Source organism: Anas acuta, chromosome 4 (assembly GCF_963932015.1).
Source record: "Anas acuta chromosome 4, bAnaAcu1.1, whole genome shotgun sequence".
NCBI lineage: Eukaryota > Metazoa > Chordata > Aves > Anseriformes > Anatidae > Anas > Anas acuta.
In genome coordinates, this window is record NC_088982.1 from 14,163,121 (window position 1) to 14,179,771 (window position 16,651).

Genomic DNA, 16,651 nt, shown 5'->3' on the forward strand with positions numbered 1-16,651 from the left:
GCGTGGATTTTGTTCTATACAAAACTAGTTTAAGATTTATCTGAATTATTTTTAGGTGCAGTTTCCAATTAATTTTTCTATGGGAATATATACAGTTTTTGGCCATTGTTATGGCAAAACCAAACTGTTTCTTTTGCTAACTTAAGTGATAGAGTATTAACAAGTTTTAACATGATACAGAGTTGAGGAAGCCATTATTAAAATAAACAAGATAGCAGTGACAGGCTCTGAAAAGTACCCTTATTATCATTTGGTAAGGGATCAGAAAACCTAATATTTTCATTGGAACACTGTTAGTATTTTGTACTTTATAGTTGTGATAAGGATCTTTATCTACTGTATGTACTGAAAGCTGTTGCATAAAAAAAAAACAAACAACAAAACACAACAACAAAACAAAACAAAAAAACCTTCTGGCTTTATAAGCACAAAGACATCAGAAGTAACGATTTTAATTGTACCTTCCATTTTGGTTATTGAAATTATGTTCTGTTGTACTTTGGATTATTGACCACAACTAAATTATGCACATCTGAAATAACATTGTTCACTTTTTGTGTTATTATTTATTTATTTACTTCCCTACTTATTTATTTTCTGTGTGTTTCTGAGCTCCGGAGGTATTTAATGTAGGAATAGATTCAGGAGGTTAGTATGTGAGTAGTCAAATTTTCTTCAGAAGAGAAACTATCTTATTTTCACAACTAGAAAAACAACCTCTTCATCCCCAAAAGTGTACAGAATAAACATAATGGAGTAAACCACTTTTGACACTCTCTACAGAGCTAAAAATAGTGGCTTTGCGCATGCAAACTTTTCCTTAATCTTATTTTAAAAACATTCTTTCTATTTTTAAAAGAAAATAAGTTAAAAGTTATAATATTTAACCTCCTAAAATTCAAGAAAACTTTTATGAATTTGTTTCTACTAAAGAAAAAATAACTTCTAAAAATTAGTCTAAAGAGATTTGTAATTGTTTTCTGCATTTCATTATGAATTTATGCATTATGTCCACTGAAATAATGAAGGTTCAGAGAAGGTCTCAATCTGGAAACAAGCAGAAATAAAGAGAAGACCTTTCGGTGCAGAGATGAACTGTTTGCAGGAGACAAAACAAAAGGAAATTGTAAACTAGAAAGGAACTGTCCTTTCTGCTCTGAGGGTACAGGGGCTAATGGTGTGGATTCCCTGCTGCAGATCCTAGGTGCTGTGGCAGTTCAGATAGAAATGTAAATACATTGCTGTGGTGGCACCAGGGTGATGGGAAAGACTAGAGACTGAGTAACTGATTGTGGTACAAAAATAAATAAATAAATTAAAAATGCCAGTGAAAGGCATAGGGAATAGATCAAACAGCTACACACGAGGAAATTTTATTCTGCTTAGCACTAGAAGACCTGGTTGCATCAGTCTATCTGAACCTGAATTGCCTTCCATTATCTTTGCCTGGGACTCCAGCAAAAGGAAGGGAGTGGAGCTGCTGGGGTGTCAAAAGGAATCACAGATCACAGTCTCCAAACCTCCTACACAGAATATTTCTGTTTCTGACAGGATGGCCGATCTTTTTAAACACAATATACATTCACTTCCAAATACACTATTTCCTTAATATCTGATGTGTTGCCTTGTGATATTTCCTGTACAAGAAATACCAGTAGTAGCCATCTGTGTCTGGACTTTTTTCTCATGCCTTCCTGTGATTATTTCCCCTATGACTTCTTCTAGCATTTTTTTTTCTTTATGGGTACACGTGTATTAATATATAAACTTAATACATAAACTATAAAGTTCCAGCAGGGAAAATTGTCTCCCTCTCTCTTGTTACCTGAATTCTTATATTCTGCCCAATTCATCATAATTATTCACTTCCTTTCTACTCTGTGATGGTGTTATCATAGTATCCATATTGTCTAAGCATGCTGGGTGGTATAAGACCAACTGTCATTTTATAGATAATAAATGTATAGATTATTTTTTATAAATATGACATACAAATAATGGAGCAAGTTTTCTACGAAGGGCAATAATACAAATTTCTGTCTTGATCTTTGATTTTTTGAGATGATCCATGCTAGAAGAAAGTTCTTGAAGCCTGCTCTCACCACTGCCTATAATGTTGGTCTCTAATTGAAGGAAGTTTTGCCCAATATTTCAGAATATTCTGAAACAATGTTTCCATAGTAATTGATTAAGTCTATAGGTAAGGCTGCTGCAAGGTTGGTATGAGAAGTGTTAGGCTTATGCTTTCACCAGAATCTGCCTCAGCCCATTCCTGTCCCACACAGTGGAAATGATTAACTGTTAGTTTGAATACCTGAGAGCTATCTACCATGTCTGCCAGTTAATTTACTCAGTAAATGTTTTTCATACACAGCAAATGTCCCTTCTTCCTCCACCCCACAACCAAAAAAAACACAAAACAACACACCACCACAACCAACAACAAAAACAACCAACCAAAAAACCTGAACAAAACCCAAACAGATTAAACAATGTCTTCTGTAGCCTGAAAAACAAACAAAAAAATATTGATTGTTATTGGTAAAATAAGATTATTCCTATCATTATAGTACCAAATTTAGAAAAGTCACTAGATACAGCGGTACTTATGAAGGGAAGATCAACAAATAAATAGACTAAATAGACAAAACCGTAGGTTCAAATCAGACTGGCATATTTTATTTCAAATCAGTTGACTTAAAATCAGTTAACTTAAACTGATTGCACAGAGTTACATGAGTCGTGAATTTATCCCAAGCTCTTTCTGGTGTTTTTTTTTGAATAACATGGTGTTAGTCTTTTCAGTTTCACACTCCTGTTAGCTTGGGAAAAGGTGACAATAATGGTGGTGTGATTTGTGTGATTTGACCTAGATTCATCCTGAAATCACAGAACAGACAAAGTTGCAAGAAAAGGGTATCGTTCAGCGCTACAATTTTGGTGTTCTCCCTCTCTCCTCCCCCCCACCCCCCCCAGTGTTAGAGTACCATTTTAAACATTTGTAATATACAAAGATAGGTATTAGTTGATATATATAAGGTATATAAGCTTTCTTCAAAGTTAATGTGCAAGAGGAGTAACGGGTTTCATACATCAAATGTGTTTCCATATATATAAAAATGTTGAATTAGGGAAGGAGAGGCTTTTAAAACTGCTTTTTACTAAAAATATTTAAAATCTACAAACCAAAAAAAAAAAAAAAAAAAAAGGAAAAATTACTTACACACACACTTGGAGGATAAATTCAGAAATATCTAGCAGAATCTTGTATCACAGAACTATTTTATTTTTACTATCTTCCTGTAATTGACTGCTATGTACTTACCCTTCAGTCTCAAGGAGTTACTGTCACTATTTCTTTCCAGAAAGGTTTGTTAATCGCCCTTTATATTTTGCACAATAGAAGTGCTACAGCCCTGAAGTAGCCAGTTTACAGCTAATTTTTACTTTCTGCATCTCTTCAAGGTAGTTCATAAGTGTTAATAGCATTTGATATTATTTTCTTTTGTCTTTTTAAGAAAGGAAAGTGGCACATTTTTATAGGCTCACCTTGACTCAGTAATACTTATGATTTTGAATTATGTTCTTCTTGTTTGCAGAGAGAAAATAACTATCTCAATGAAACTATTGAATTTTAGTGCAAAGTTCTGGAGAGGTGAATTTGCTAGATTAAAATAAGCCACCCTGAGAGGAAGCCCTTTTATAATATTTCAATCCTCTGCAGAACTTTCATTTTCCTCCTTTATGTTTAGGCAACATTTTCATCAGCATGAAAGATTGATGGTAGTCATCTTACCTGCTTACTCATCAGCTACCACTATTGCATCTCTAAACAACTCAGGCATTTGGGTTGATGAAAGGGTTTTTCTCTCTATGGTGGGCTTTACAGTAGTTGTTGGGTGCCCAGCCATCATCTTGATCTCGCAGTTTAATGTGACCACCTACTTTATCACTACCACCTACTCAAGCTACCCGTGGAAAATGATCATGCCCTCTGTTGTGTCTCTACATTTTTTGATTGTCTTTTGTACTCTATAAAGGTAACAATCTCATCCAAACACTATTTAAGAAATCAAAGCAAGTGAAGATCTGGATGAGAAAGAAGGCCTTCATAAACATTCATGAAATATATCTGCACAGAAACTAAAGTATGGTTTATGAAATATTGTGAAAATAGTATGAATATTATGTATTTATATTATTATAATATCATATCATATCATATTATATTATGATATTATGTAATATCAATGTCCTTCCTTCCTTCCTTCCTTCCTTCCTTCCTTCCTTCCTTCCTTCCTTCCTTCCTTCCTTCCTTCCTTCCTTCCTTCCTTCTTTCACACTTTGGTTCAAACCAAATACCAATACTGAAGTATTTTTAATACCACAGAGCTTGGAAGCATCTTACCTGTAGCAAAGTTGTTATAGGTAAAATCTTACCATGTAATAAAATTTTTTGATCAGTGTCCTGGGATACTTTGAGCAGAGATTAATGGTAGACAAGGCTCACCACATTTCTGGTGGATATGAGGATCCTCCTCCTAGGATATGAGACTCCTCCAAACTGATGCTTTCATGTCCCTCCAAGGTTAAATAGATATTTCCTGATGTTTCTGTACTAAATGTTTTGCAGAACCAGATGTTTTTGAAGTGAAAGAAATATTCTTTTTTTTTTTTGGTTCAGTTAGTGATAATAAACTAAAAACCAAATACAATTCTTAAATTCAAATTCAAGAGAAACATAGCAATTAAACTGGGTATTAAAACAGGGCCAGATTTGATATCCTAACTTCCAGTTTATAATAATCAGCATGCAATTTATTTTTGTTGTTGTTGTTGTTGATTCTATTTTTTGATATTTGAGACCATTTGCTTCATATGGTTAAAATTTTGACTGAAGAAAAAGTAACTTTATATTGGACAAAATGCTAAGTATGTGATGAACACAATATCCCCCGTTGGAGTCACAAGACTCATCTTTCTGCTTCACTCAACTTCTGAAGTCAAAAGCAATCTATCAGAAAGAAGTGTAAGTAATAGCTCATAGCTGCTTTGTTGTTATAGTTTCATACAAGGCTCCCGTGCTAACAATGTTGAAGGCATGTTGTTTTTATAATTTTACTTGTTCAATTTAGTGAAAATGTATCTGGGTTTCTTTCATAGCAGTAAAAATATCTGCTCTGAACTTAACAAAAAACAAGCACTTAAAAAAAAAAGCAGACCAGTGTTTTTTGGACAGAATCAGACCACTTTCACACATGGATAAATCTTGCTTTGGTATGGCTGAGGTTCCTCTTTTAGCAAAATTGTGTGTTGCTGACAGCAAAGAGCAAGTTCTTACTGCCTGAAGCCAGTGGGAGTTGTGCCTTTGACCAGAGTCAAAAGCATATCAGAGCACAGGTTATATCACTCCCACAAGACTCTGTCAGATCTGAGATACAAACCTTGTTCAGGAATCTTTCATTTCAAATCTTCTGCTTTAACAAAATCAGAAATCTTTAACATAGAGCTTCTTAAACAGTAGGTCTCTGAAGACAGGCTAGGCAAGTTGGTCTGATTTATATTCTTACTTTCAGAAGAATTTTAAGTATTACATTACAAACCAGGAGCAATGCTATAGATCCAAACACTTGTGAAATACCTTTAAGTAAATGGAGACATATATAAAGAATGATTATGTATTTATGAACTGGAAAGGAGGCTGTACTGCAAATGAGATATATATATAAAAAAAAAAAAAAAAAAAAAAAAAGTTATGACTCATAAAAACCTGTTAGCAAGGACTGCATTATAAATTTCTGTGAAACTTGGTTATATTGAACAGTAATAATATGACTATAATGGATATGTACAGCCTAAATCAGAAACCTTAAATTCCATATCCTGATACTTAATTATGAACATTGGTAATAATTTTTAAAACTATTTTTCAAGCCAATATCCAATATCTTTTTGAGCAAATTAAATATATTTTAAAATTTCTAGCACCACTTTATATTTTTTATATTTATATTTATATTTTATATTTATATTTATATTTTATATTTTAAAATTTCTGTCACCACTGGGGTTCTGCAGGTCTCCGTTTTAGGGTCAGTTCTCTTTAATGTTTTCAAAATTGACTTGGATGCAGGACTCAAAAGTACACCGAGTAACTTTGCAGATGACACAAAATTGTGAGGAGCAGCTGGCTCTGTTGAGTGTAGAGAGGTCTTGTGGAGAGATCTTGACAAATTAGAGGGCTGGACAATCCCCAGCCATGTGAAATTTAAAAAGAGGAAGTGCCATATTCTGCACTTGGGAAAGGGCAACTCTGGATATACATACAAATGGGGGGACAAGAGGCCCTGTGGAAAGGGATCTGGGGGTTCTGCTTGATGGAAAGACGAATATGAGCCAAAAGGGCCAACCGTATCCTGGGGTTCATCAGGTATGGAGCTGGACAGGGGAGGGTCAGGCTGGGTGTCAGGAAAAGGTTCTTCACCCAGAAGGCACTGGCACAAGCTCCCCAGGGAAGTGGTCATAACACTGAGACAGCCAAAGTTCAAGAAGCATTTGGACAATAGTCTCAGTCTGATTTTTGGGTGGTACTGTGTGGAACCAGGAGTTGGACTCGGTGATCCTTGTGGGTCCCTACCAACTCAAGATATTCTGTGATTTTATGATTCTGTGTTTTAAAAAAATGTATTGTGGGTGATCAGAGAACTCTGTCTTATTTCATGATCTTCAGTATTGGAAAGGTAACAAAAAGTATAAAACTTTCTACTTTTCCCTATCAAAGCAAACAAGCATTGCTTTTTTTTTTTATTTTCTCCTTTATAAAAGTTTTCAGTTCTTGTAAAATACTCTTCATGTTTTCAAGGTACTGCAAAAATAGAAGGAAGCGACACTGTCTTATCTTGCATGAGTCAGCCTTTTACAGATCATACCTCCCAGTTGCAAAAAGTTACAAGTTTAATTTTATGGTAAGCTAATATCCTTTTTACTTTTTTTTTTTTTCTTTTTTTTTTTCCGATATTATCTTTGTTATCCTTTACCTGGATAATGGGGAATTTCATGGTTTGTGATGCAAAGAAGCAATTGATTCAGGTGTATTGGAATTCAGGTTCAACAGAAAAAGGTAACAGTTAAGGTCTGTCAGAAGACTTCAGAGCCACAAAATGTTGGTTAGATATGCAGAGCAGGTGGATATATCTTGCATTCTACTTCTGATTCTGCACATGCAGACCTTTTTTGAATCAGTCTCTTTTAGGTGTTACCATTTCAAATGAAGGATTCTCTGCTATGAAGAGATCTAAAGCCTGACACTGTTTTCAATAAGAAGTGATGCTGTGAATTTGGTGATCCATTCATTTCAGTTTTTATGTTTATAGGACTTTGGCATGCAAAAACCTGCAGCCTGGGGAAAAAATAAAATAAAATAAAATAAAATAAAATAAAATAAAATAAAATAAAATAAAATAAAATAAAATAAAATAAAATAAAATAAAATAAAATAAAATAAAATAAAATATTGATTAAGTAGTAATTTTTGTGCATTTGTCAGCAATTCAAACTCATTTGCTCAGTGAAGAGCCTTTTGACTTAGCTTTTATTAAATGGTAGAGGAAAAAGTTGTTCACTGTACACAGAGAGCACATATTTTATCCAAGATTTTCAAAGTATTTTCCAAATTAAGCTTTCTGACCTTCTTCTGAGTTAAGTATCAGATAGGTGAACTGAACATTTTATTTTAGCACTTCTGGGTGAAACATATTGACTTGAAAGCACTGATCCTGAAGAGAGGTGAATACGGCTCCATGGGATGCAGGGCAACCCTCTGCACGGAACTCAATCAGGTCCAAGTCCTGCAGAAAATGAAGCTTCTGGATGCCATTGCTGTATTGTACGTCATCTCCTCCAATTTTGGATGCTTGTGTCAGCTCATTAGAGCCTTTCTGCTGCTCACATTTTGCCTCAAGCATGTATGTGTGCCTCATCTGATATTTTTTGCTTTTCTATAATAAAATCTAGACAAAAATTTGCCCTGTGTCATTAAGCTTGTTCTTAGATATTGATCATATTGTGTATTTGCCCTGATAAATATCAGAACATATATATATGAACTGATTTTCTATTTGATGTGAAAAGATATTAGATATAATTAAAAATAATGACAAAAAAAAAATCCTGTAACTGGGGAAAGGATTTAGAATTTTGTCAGATGTGTAGTTAAGAGTTAGAGTAAGTAGAGCAGCTGTGTTTGCAAGTAGTAGAGAGAATGCTTCTTGGTTTATTCTTGAGAAAAATGGAATTCTAAAGATCTGTCACGTTTTTTTTCCTTGGGTACTTTTGTCAAAGTTTGGGACCACATGGCTGAGTGAGAGGAGAAACAGAGTCATTCTTGTTTATTAATTAAAACTTTAGAAAACATACTTTCCTTTGCAGGAGATTTTCAACAGGAATGTTATTTTATTTTATTTTATTTTATTTTATTTTATTTATTTCATTTATTTATTTTCAACAGGAGAGTTCCCAGCTTCTTTTCAGATACACTCAGCTCAGAAATTTCCTCACAGTTTTTCTCAAGGTCATTTTGCAGTACCCAATCAGACGTGATTTTCTGCTGCTTCTCTCTCAACATTCCAGTTTGTCTTTTTCCTTTCTGAAGTGTTAAGTTTATCACCAAATGGTGCTTTTAGTGAGTCTCCCCCAAGCCCACATACAGACCTCTGTTCTGATAGAGGTTATAATCCTTCCATCTGTTTGGTTCTATAAGGGATTTCAGCTGCTTTTCGTATTTTTTTGGTGTATATAAGCAGCTGTTTCAGAAAAAGAAAAAAAAAAAAGAAAAAGAAAATGTTCAGCCCAAATGATAACAATACTTAAAATAATTATAGTATTGTAGAAAGTGGCATATAGTATGAATTAAGCCATGCTAAGATAAATATTTTATCTACTTTTGTTTGGGATGACTTGGGAAGGTTATGGTGAATTAATGCAGTCAGCTCAAACTCATGCCAGTAAAACCTTTTACCCAAACTGCACATGTACATATATATCCTGTCCAGACTTTCCACATAGAAAAGCTCTGAGTGATTCACATGGAAGAAGGAGGAGAGTACAAATAACATGTTGGTTACAATTTCAGTGTTCATTTGCAACCCATGAAATATCCCTGGCTCACAGCAAAAACAGACTCCTGGACCAGATGTCAGAAATGTTAATGTATGTCATTCAGGTCATATTTCATCTCATTTCTTTTCAAAAAGAGTTGAGTTTTGTTTCTGGCATTTTTGGAGTAAATAAAGAGATTTCCATTCACCAATAATGACCAACCTGAATGCAGAAAGCATGTTTCAGGGAATTCCTAGTATAGTACCATAGTTGTTGTACCTGCCTCTACACAGCTACCTTAGTTAGCCGCTATAAACTGGTTTGGAGTATAAACTAGATCATTTTTTTAATGGTTTCATTTAAATTAATGGAGTTTACAAAGTATGAAGTGAGCTAATATTCCCTTGTCCCAGAATTTTCTAATGATAAAAGATTTTAGAAATATTTTGTAAATAATATTTACAAATAGTTTCATTCACAGTTTCATTCACAACCTACATAGAATTCATCTTTTGATTTACACTGGTGCAGTATTTTAAAATTCATAAAGAACAAAGGTGTGTCTTACCAAATAAGGAATATTCCCATTTGTTAAACATATGTGTTAGATTAAATGCCTCTCCTCATGCACTGCATATCACATTAGGCAGAATTCATACTGTCATAAGAGCAGATGGCTTGGTTTGATGGAATGTATTTCATTCAAGGGAGAGGATTCAATAGTTGGACAAAATGCATTTTGTGGATGGATTAGACGGAAAGCGACTTGTGGTGTGCTGTCTATGGAAAACACCAATGAATTGATTTTAAGATATTGAGTATAGAATGGATTGGAGTGGCTTAAAACATTCACTTTATTGATCAAACAGATTGAGAGGCCTGACAAAAAAGTAAAATATGCCCACAGAACTCATTCTGTCAATGGGAATGTTTTCCTTTACCTGCATCCTCAACAAATTGTATTTTGTTATATACTTCATATGCTCCTAGCAATGCCATTTTCTCCCAATTTCTCTTTCCTCTGACAATAAAATGTGTTTGGTGAAATTTCTTGCTATGACAGATTTTATTGGAAGTGCATAGCTCAGCTGGTCCTGCTTAGTACATGCTTCTGGCCTAAAATGAGGGTCTGTGGTGAGGGCTCTTACAACTGGGCATTTGGATTCAAACCCCTGCCCTGTGCCAGGTTGATCCTCTGAAATGAGAGAGTAATGTAGAAGTAGCATCCCTGCAAGGTGTATGTTTTGTGCTGAAACACCTGACTTGGGTGTGCAGAGTAATTCACAACGCTAGAGCATCTTATATTAATTAAACAGCTAGGCATGATCAGAAAATCCCAAATGCTGAGTGAAGAGGCAGTTAGGTAAAGAATAATGAGTGCACGTGGAAGCTGAGACACAGCTCCCATCCGCAGAGCTCTGTTTCCTGATGCTTGAGATAACTTTCCCGCATAGGTGCCTGTGTCAGGCCAGCCCTTTCCTCCCAGAGGAACTGCAGTCTAGCAGCTCATCTGTTTAATGCCTATGTTGTAGGAAAGTTCGGTTCATATTCACAGCATGCATACCTGATTTGTGGGTAACCTTACAGAGCTTTGCCCTTCTTCTCTAGAACAGAACTAGTCATGTTGGATTCCTGCTGATGTTGAGGAGGTAACAATAACAAGAGTGTAAGTGATACAGATACAGCAGGGTTATCAGAAAGCCGCAGAAAGTATTCACTAAAGGCTGAATAGGCTGTGTCCAAAACCTCTATACAGAACTACTGTAAAAGATAAGTCTTTCTTTTTCCTTTACATTTTTTTTTTTTTTTTAACAAAGCAAACCCCACCCAGATTTGCCTAGAAAAATCCAAGATCAATAAGTGATATGCAGAAAATTACTTTTTCCAGAATGAATGAATTAACATAATTGAACCTTAATCCCAGATTACATTTTATGCTGGAGCTAGTATTAGGTGAATTCAATAACTCCTAGATGGGATTGTTTCCAGATTGAGCGTGTAGCACTGTCTGGGGTCTGAAGTTAGGCATGACTAGATCCTTGTAGACCCACTCACATAATGAAACCCACTCACATTTCTGCGGCTCCTGAAAGTTTAATTTGGGAAAAGTATGTTATTAGCATATGCAGAAGCATTTGAGTTAGCAAGCAGTCTATGGATTATTTGTTTTATTCCTTATTTCAGAACTGTTCTTATGCCTGTTTTGTATCAAACACTCTCATAAGAGTTTATAATGCTGCATAATAGGGCTAAGTTGAAATGTTTATAAATTGTTAATGAATAATGTTAACTGACCAAAGTTAATAAAGATTCATTAAAATTTATAAAATAGCTCATGTATATTTCATTGCAAACATAAAATGAAGTACTTTTCTAAACATGGATACTTCCTGAAACTTAAAATTAGGAATTTTCAGAAGCATTAATTAGTGGAAAGCTGAAGAAAAGGTTATGACGAATGTACATTTTGAACTATTTTGAATAACTCCTCTCTATAAATTCATAAATTATTCAGTAAAAACCACTTATGTAATATTTCTTAAAGGTAAAAGAAGTCTCCTTTCAGGCTTAGTTGCCCTTTCCTTAAAGCAAAATAACTCTGCTACTTTACTGGAACTAAGTAACAGAAATAAATTGTTTTTTTCCCCCAAGGCAGGCATCTGTTACTTCCTAAAGTAAAGAAATACTCAAGGAACATATGGTTGAAAGGATTTGGCAGGCTACTCTTTTAGAAGAAGAGATGTATATGAGACTGAAGCAAGAAACCAGAAAGTATCAGATTCAGCTGATAGACTGCCAGCATGTCTTTATCTAAAATTAAGTGAGCTTTTGAGTAAAGCATTGGATAAATTAGACTGGAGTTAAGAGCAATTTGGCTTCTAAACACAGCAAAAAGTCAGACCTTATTATCTGGATAAAAAAGAAAAAAAAAATTGCTTAGACTTAATTTCACATAGTTGACCAGCATAGATGAGTCTTAGTCACATGTTCAGTTTCCCTAAAAGAATGTCGTGGGGAGAGGGCTAAGGGTTACTCACATGAATAAGAATTTCTGATTTGCACGTATCAGATCCAGAAAGGCCACTATAATAGCATATAAAAGCCAGCGAAAAATGGATATTTGGCTCAGCATTTGAAGTCCACAGTTCCTTCTGAGAGAAAGTCACTAACAGTAATAAAATGAGAATTAAAAAATCTTAAAAACTGAATTTGATAGGAATTCAGAAGAACTAATTATAACATTGTACATTTTGTATAGGCTAGAAGCTTCCTATTTTAGATTATTTTCAATTACTTTACATTTCTGAAATCTAGGAATAATGATGTAGAGACTGACGTAATCATAATGCCCAGAGAATTTCAGAGACTAGGATTCATAGCAAGAGTCTACCGGAATGTTTGAATGTGTTTTTGTGTTTGTTTCTCTTTTTGTTTTCTTGAGAGCAGTCAACCTAGGTCAGGAGAAATAGTTTCTGCTGTCATTCATTTGTACCATTTGTGGGAAGAGAAATGACATTTGCAATTTCTGCTCTTGTTTAGGTGCATTGCAACTTGTGTTCAAATGAAAGAGAAAGGAGACAAAGAGCTGTTCCTTATCCTTTTTCCCCTGTTTTGTGTGGTAGACAAATTTGTTTTGAAACTGAAAGTGAGATGCAAAATTCCAGAGAATTGTAGAATCATTTATTTTGGAAAAGGTGTCTAAGATCATCTAGTCCAACCTTTAAACATTCTTCTGCCAACTGCCATATGATTATTAGGAAAATAATTCTGAGGAAAAAGCTAGCATACAATGAAAAGGAGATGCTATTTCCATGCAGATATCAATGATGAGGTGTAGCTCATATTGCTTTTCTGCAACCATCTTGCTGTTTAGAAATATCTGGACTCTTCAATAATACAAAGAATTATGTGTTTTCAACCCAAGGCAAATTACTAACAACCTCTGAATGTTATTGCTGGGAGGGCCCCTCCCAAAATGTGCCTCTTTTTCCTGTGTGGAATTGGCTGTTTATGACTTGTGTGCTTGTTTTCGTATAACATTGAGTGTTTGAGTAGTATCTTCACTCTGCTGAGCTGCAAGGGAAGGGAGCTGGCAGTCCCTCAAACAGCTCACATCAGCTTGAGTGTCCTCAAGAGAATGGGTGTGCTACTTTGAGAGGGGTCAAGATTTCCTGGCAGCTGAGAGCAAAAAAGCTGTCAGTCAAGGAAGCTGCAAGATACATGTGAGGCAAAGGTTTCAGTTTACAGAGTAATACTGTTTTGTTGTTGTTGTTTTGTTTGTTTGTTTATATAAAAAACAATACAATTTTAATCAGTAGATCTCAAATTGTTTTACAAAGGAGGTCAGTGCTTGTATTTTACTGAAGGCCCAAAGATGTGAACTGATGCCAGTGAAATGAAGAAGACAAAGCCATAATCAGAACATGCTTAAATCTAAACATACACTTAACCAAATCATGTCCTAACCACATCACCTTACTTTGACTCAGTACAAGCTCAGGGAAGTGTGAGATAGACTGGAGGAGTATCCTGCCTTTCAGAGGTGGGTCAGCTGCAACCTGGAATGAGTTCAGGTTGTTTTCTTGGTTTTCTTGTGAGCGATCTGGAGACTTCCCCAGATTCACATCAAATATTATCTATTTCTTGCCTCAGAGCATACATTTCTTATGTTCATATAGCAGAATTAAGCTAACGGCTGATAATAGGTTTTTCTGATTGTTTAGTTATTGTTTCCTTATATCTGTGTTATCTGCTTTTTTTCTAAGATTTCTTTCGCTTTGCTTATTTATCATTGTTAGCTGATTAATTATTATTATTGTTACCATTATTATCATTTTGCAAGTGGAAAGACATGACCCACCCCTCAGACAATTGTACTCATTTGCATATTGAATAACTTGGCAACATCTGGAAGAAAAACTGGATGTGCTCAGAGATATTTTGACAGATATTTAACATTCTTTCAAATGCTATTTCTGCAGTGAATACAAGCCAACTTAAAAGGATGCTTGAGGAGTCCAGTGTAACTGCAGTATCAAGAAGCATGTCCTCTAATAACACAAAAATCAGGGACATCAGCAATAAAAAGAACATATGATATTTTAACTGATCTATCCAGATAGCTTTCTCATGTCTTGTATTTGTAATAATACTCTTTCCAGGATAGCAGAGTAAAGTTTGATGTTATCTCTGAGTCTCATCTTTACACAGTGTGATACAACAAGCATAAAGGCTTATCTTTTCAGTCAGAAATTTCTGCAGTTAAGGATGTGGTTTTGTAAATTATCATCTCTGTTCAGACCCATTGTAGGAGACACTTTCTATAGTGCTATAAAGGACTCTTCAAAAGCTGTTTGCTTAATGCAAAAAGGCAGGGCCAGCACAAGAAATCTTTTCCTCCCGATCTGGGTGAATGTCATTGAACATTAATTCTGTTTGAAATGAGCAGGTCATTTAAAAGACTTTAAGTTTACTAGCTATGACCAACCCCTTACCCTATGACCAACCACTTATCTGCCTACTTTGGAGAGGCCTCTAGTTACTAAAGAGTTATAATATGATAACTCTTATCACTCCAAAAATGATTTTCTTTAACTGAGAGCTGATCAGAACCACAGTCTGATGCTTGCCTCAGGCTTCTGTACTCGTAGAGGTAGGTGTGAGTAAGCAAAAGGCAGTATTTCCAACTTGCACTTTCTCAAGTTACAATTCTGTGCATCCACTCAAATTGTCTTCTTATATGACAAGTACAGGCTTGTGTCTGCACCATATCAGACCTCTCCAGGTGGTCACATCAGTATATGGTACTATTTAATGGGAACATCAAGAATTGTGAATAGAGAATGAGGACAATTTCTATGAACACTGACAGAGTGTCAGTGGATCTGTTTGATTTTGCACTGCTTTTGACATGATCAGAAAGAATTGAATACTATAAAACAAATGTTGGAAATAAAGCTTAGGTGATCAAGATGACTAAGAGTGGTGTGTGTTTAAGTGAATGAGAGATGTAATCTGTTGTTAACAAGTGAGATGTACCGACTTAGGGGCAAGGCCACCTAAACAATACAGTGTACATTGGGAAGAGGCTGCCTCAGCGAGGACACCAGTTTGAGTTCTCTGCAGAGGGAGAGTGAAAGGGAAATCAGTATACCAGCAGCTACAAAAGAAGACAGCCAATAATGAAGGAAGTTTTAAAAGGTTGGATGTAGGAGGAATAAAGGTTGAAGTCACTTGAAAAACTCACAGGAAGGTTAGGGCAGGCTAGGGAAAGATATGGAGTAGAAGAGTCCTGCTTTTGCTTTGATAAAAATTAAGGTATGAGAAAGTACAGTGAGTCACAAAAATTGCAGAGAGCAGGAGGAAAGCTATGAGCTGTGGAGGAGAGATCCTTGGATACTGTCAGCCCAAAGTTTGAGGGAAATGAAGTAGATGTTACAAGTTTCTTCATGTTAGGGAGCTGCACAAAAAGGTGTGAGTCCAGTGTAGAGATGACCATCTGTACCTTTTTTTTTCCTTCAGAAAAAATAAATAAATAAATAAATAAGTAAAATAAAAAGGTTATGTACCAGAAGACTAGAAACTCACATTTCTTGTATCGAGTTTAGCTTGCTCGAAAATTTCAGAAGATGGGTCGTGAACAAAATGAGGTCTGGAGACCCAAGTTACAGGTCTCAGATTTAGTGAGCTGACCAAGTGCTAGATGAGGAAATATATAATGAAGGAAATAGTTCTGGACCCAACTAAAACTGAGGGAAAGATAGTTCATGACTCAAATAATTTAATATAGTACATTTTTCTGAATGCTCAGAATGTTTACTGTAAACTTTACTATCCTTCATGACCCTGAGTGAACATATATACTGGTAGTATTAGCCAGTATCTAGGATTTCCTGCAAAAATAAACTATTAATACCAGTCTATTACGAGATTTGAATGATACGTTCCTTCAGATACCACTGAGATTTGGAGTAGGCTTCTAGTTTACACAGTTCGTTAAGAGAATAGAAGTAAAAGAAATATGCCTGAATTAATGTCTTCTGTACACTCTTCTTTTGAAGAACTATATTTTGGTAGCATTTGTGTATGACAGTATGACTGAACTCTATCGTTAGTTGCACAGGAAAGTAAGAAAAGTTATTTTTCTCCTAATATTTCCACATCCCCAACAAATTGAAAAAATTTGTCAACTCTGTGATTCCTCATGCATTTCACTCTCAAATCTTTTTCAAAGTGTTTTCCATTGTGGTCAGTAGTAGATGATACTTAAAATTATGAAGGTATTAGCAGTCTCATTAAATTCCGTTATTTTCTCTGAATTACATAGGTAATTTTTAATCTTTATCCACTTTAATGTGTCTTCTATTGCATAGGATTTTATACTTTTCTTCAATTTTGTGTCATTATATAAATAATGGTTTAAAATGTGTATATATACCGGAGGAATTAACAGGAAACACGTAGGACTGAGTACTCCTCTCACTGCAGTATAAGCCATTTCTTTTGTTAAAATAACTGAATTCTCTGTACTTTTTCCATTTTCTAATTTTCTTCA

The 16,651-nt window shown here is 35.0% G+C and overlaps 1 protein-coding gene and 1 long non-coding RNA gene across 3 annotated transcripts in view; both read left to right on the plus strand.

Moving 5' to 3' along the window:
- The window catches only part of LOC137855609 (uncharacterized), a 126,976-nt gene that overhangs the window by 74,245 nt on the left and 36,080 nt on the right, over nt 1-16,651 (plus strand). The window lies entirely within an intron of this gene.
- Nucleotides 1,948-8,839, plus strand: LOC137855607 (uncharacterized). The gene is made up of 2 exons (XR_011095822.1): nt 1,948-6,965; nt 7,737-8,839. It is a non-coding gene; the product is annotated as an uncharacterized lncRNA (long non-coding RNA).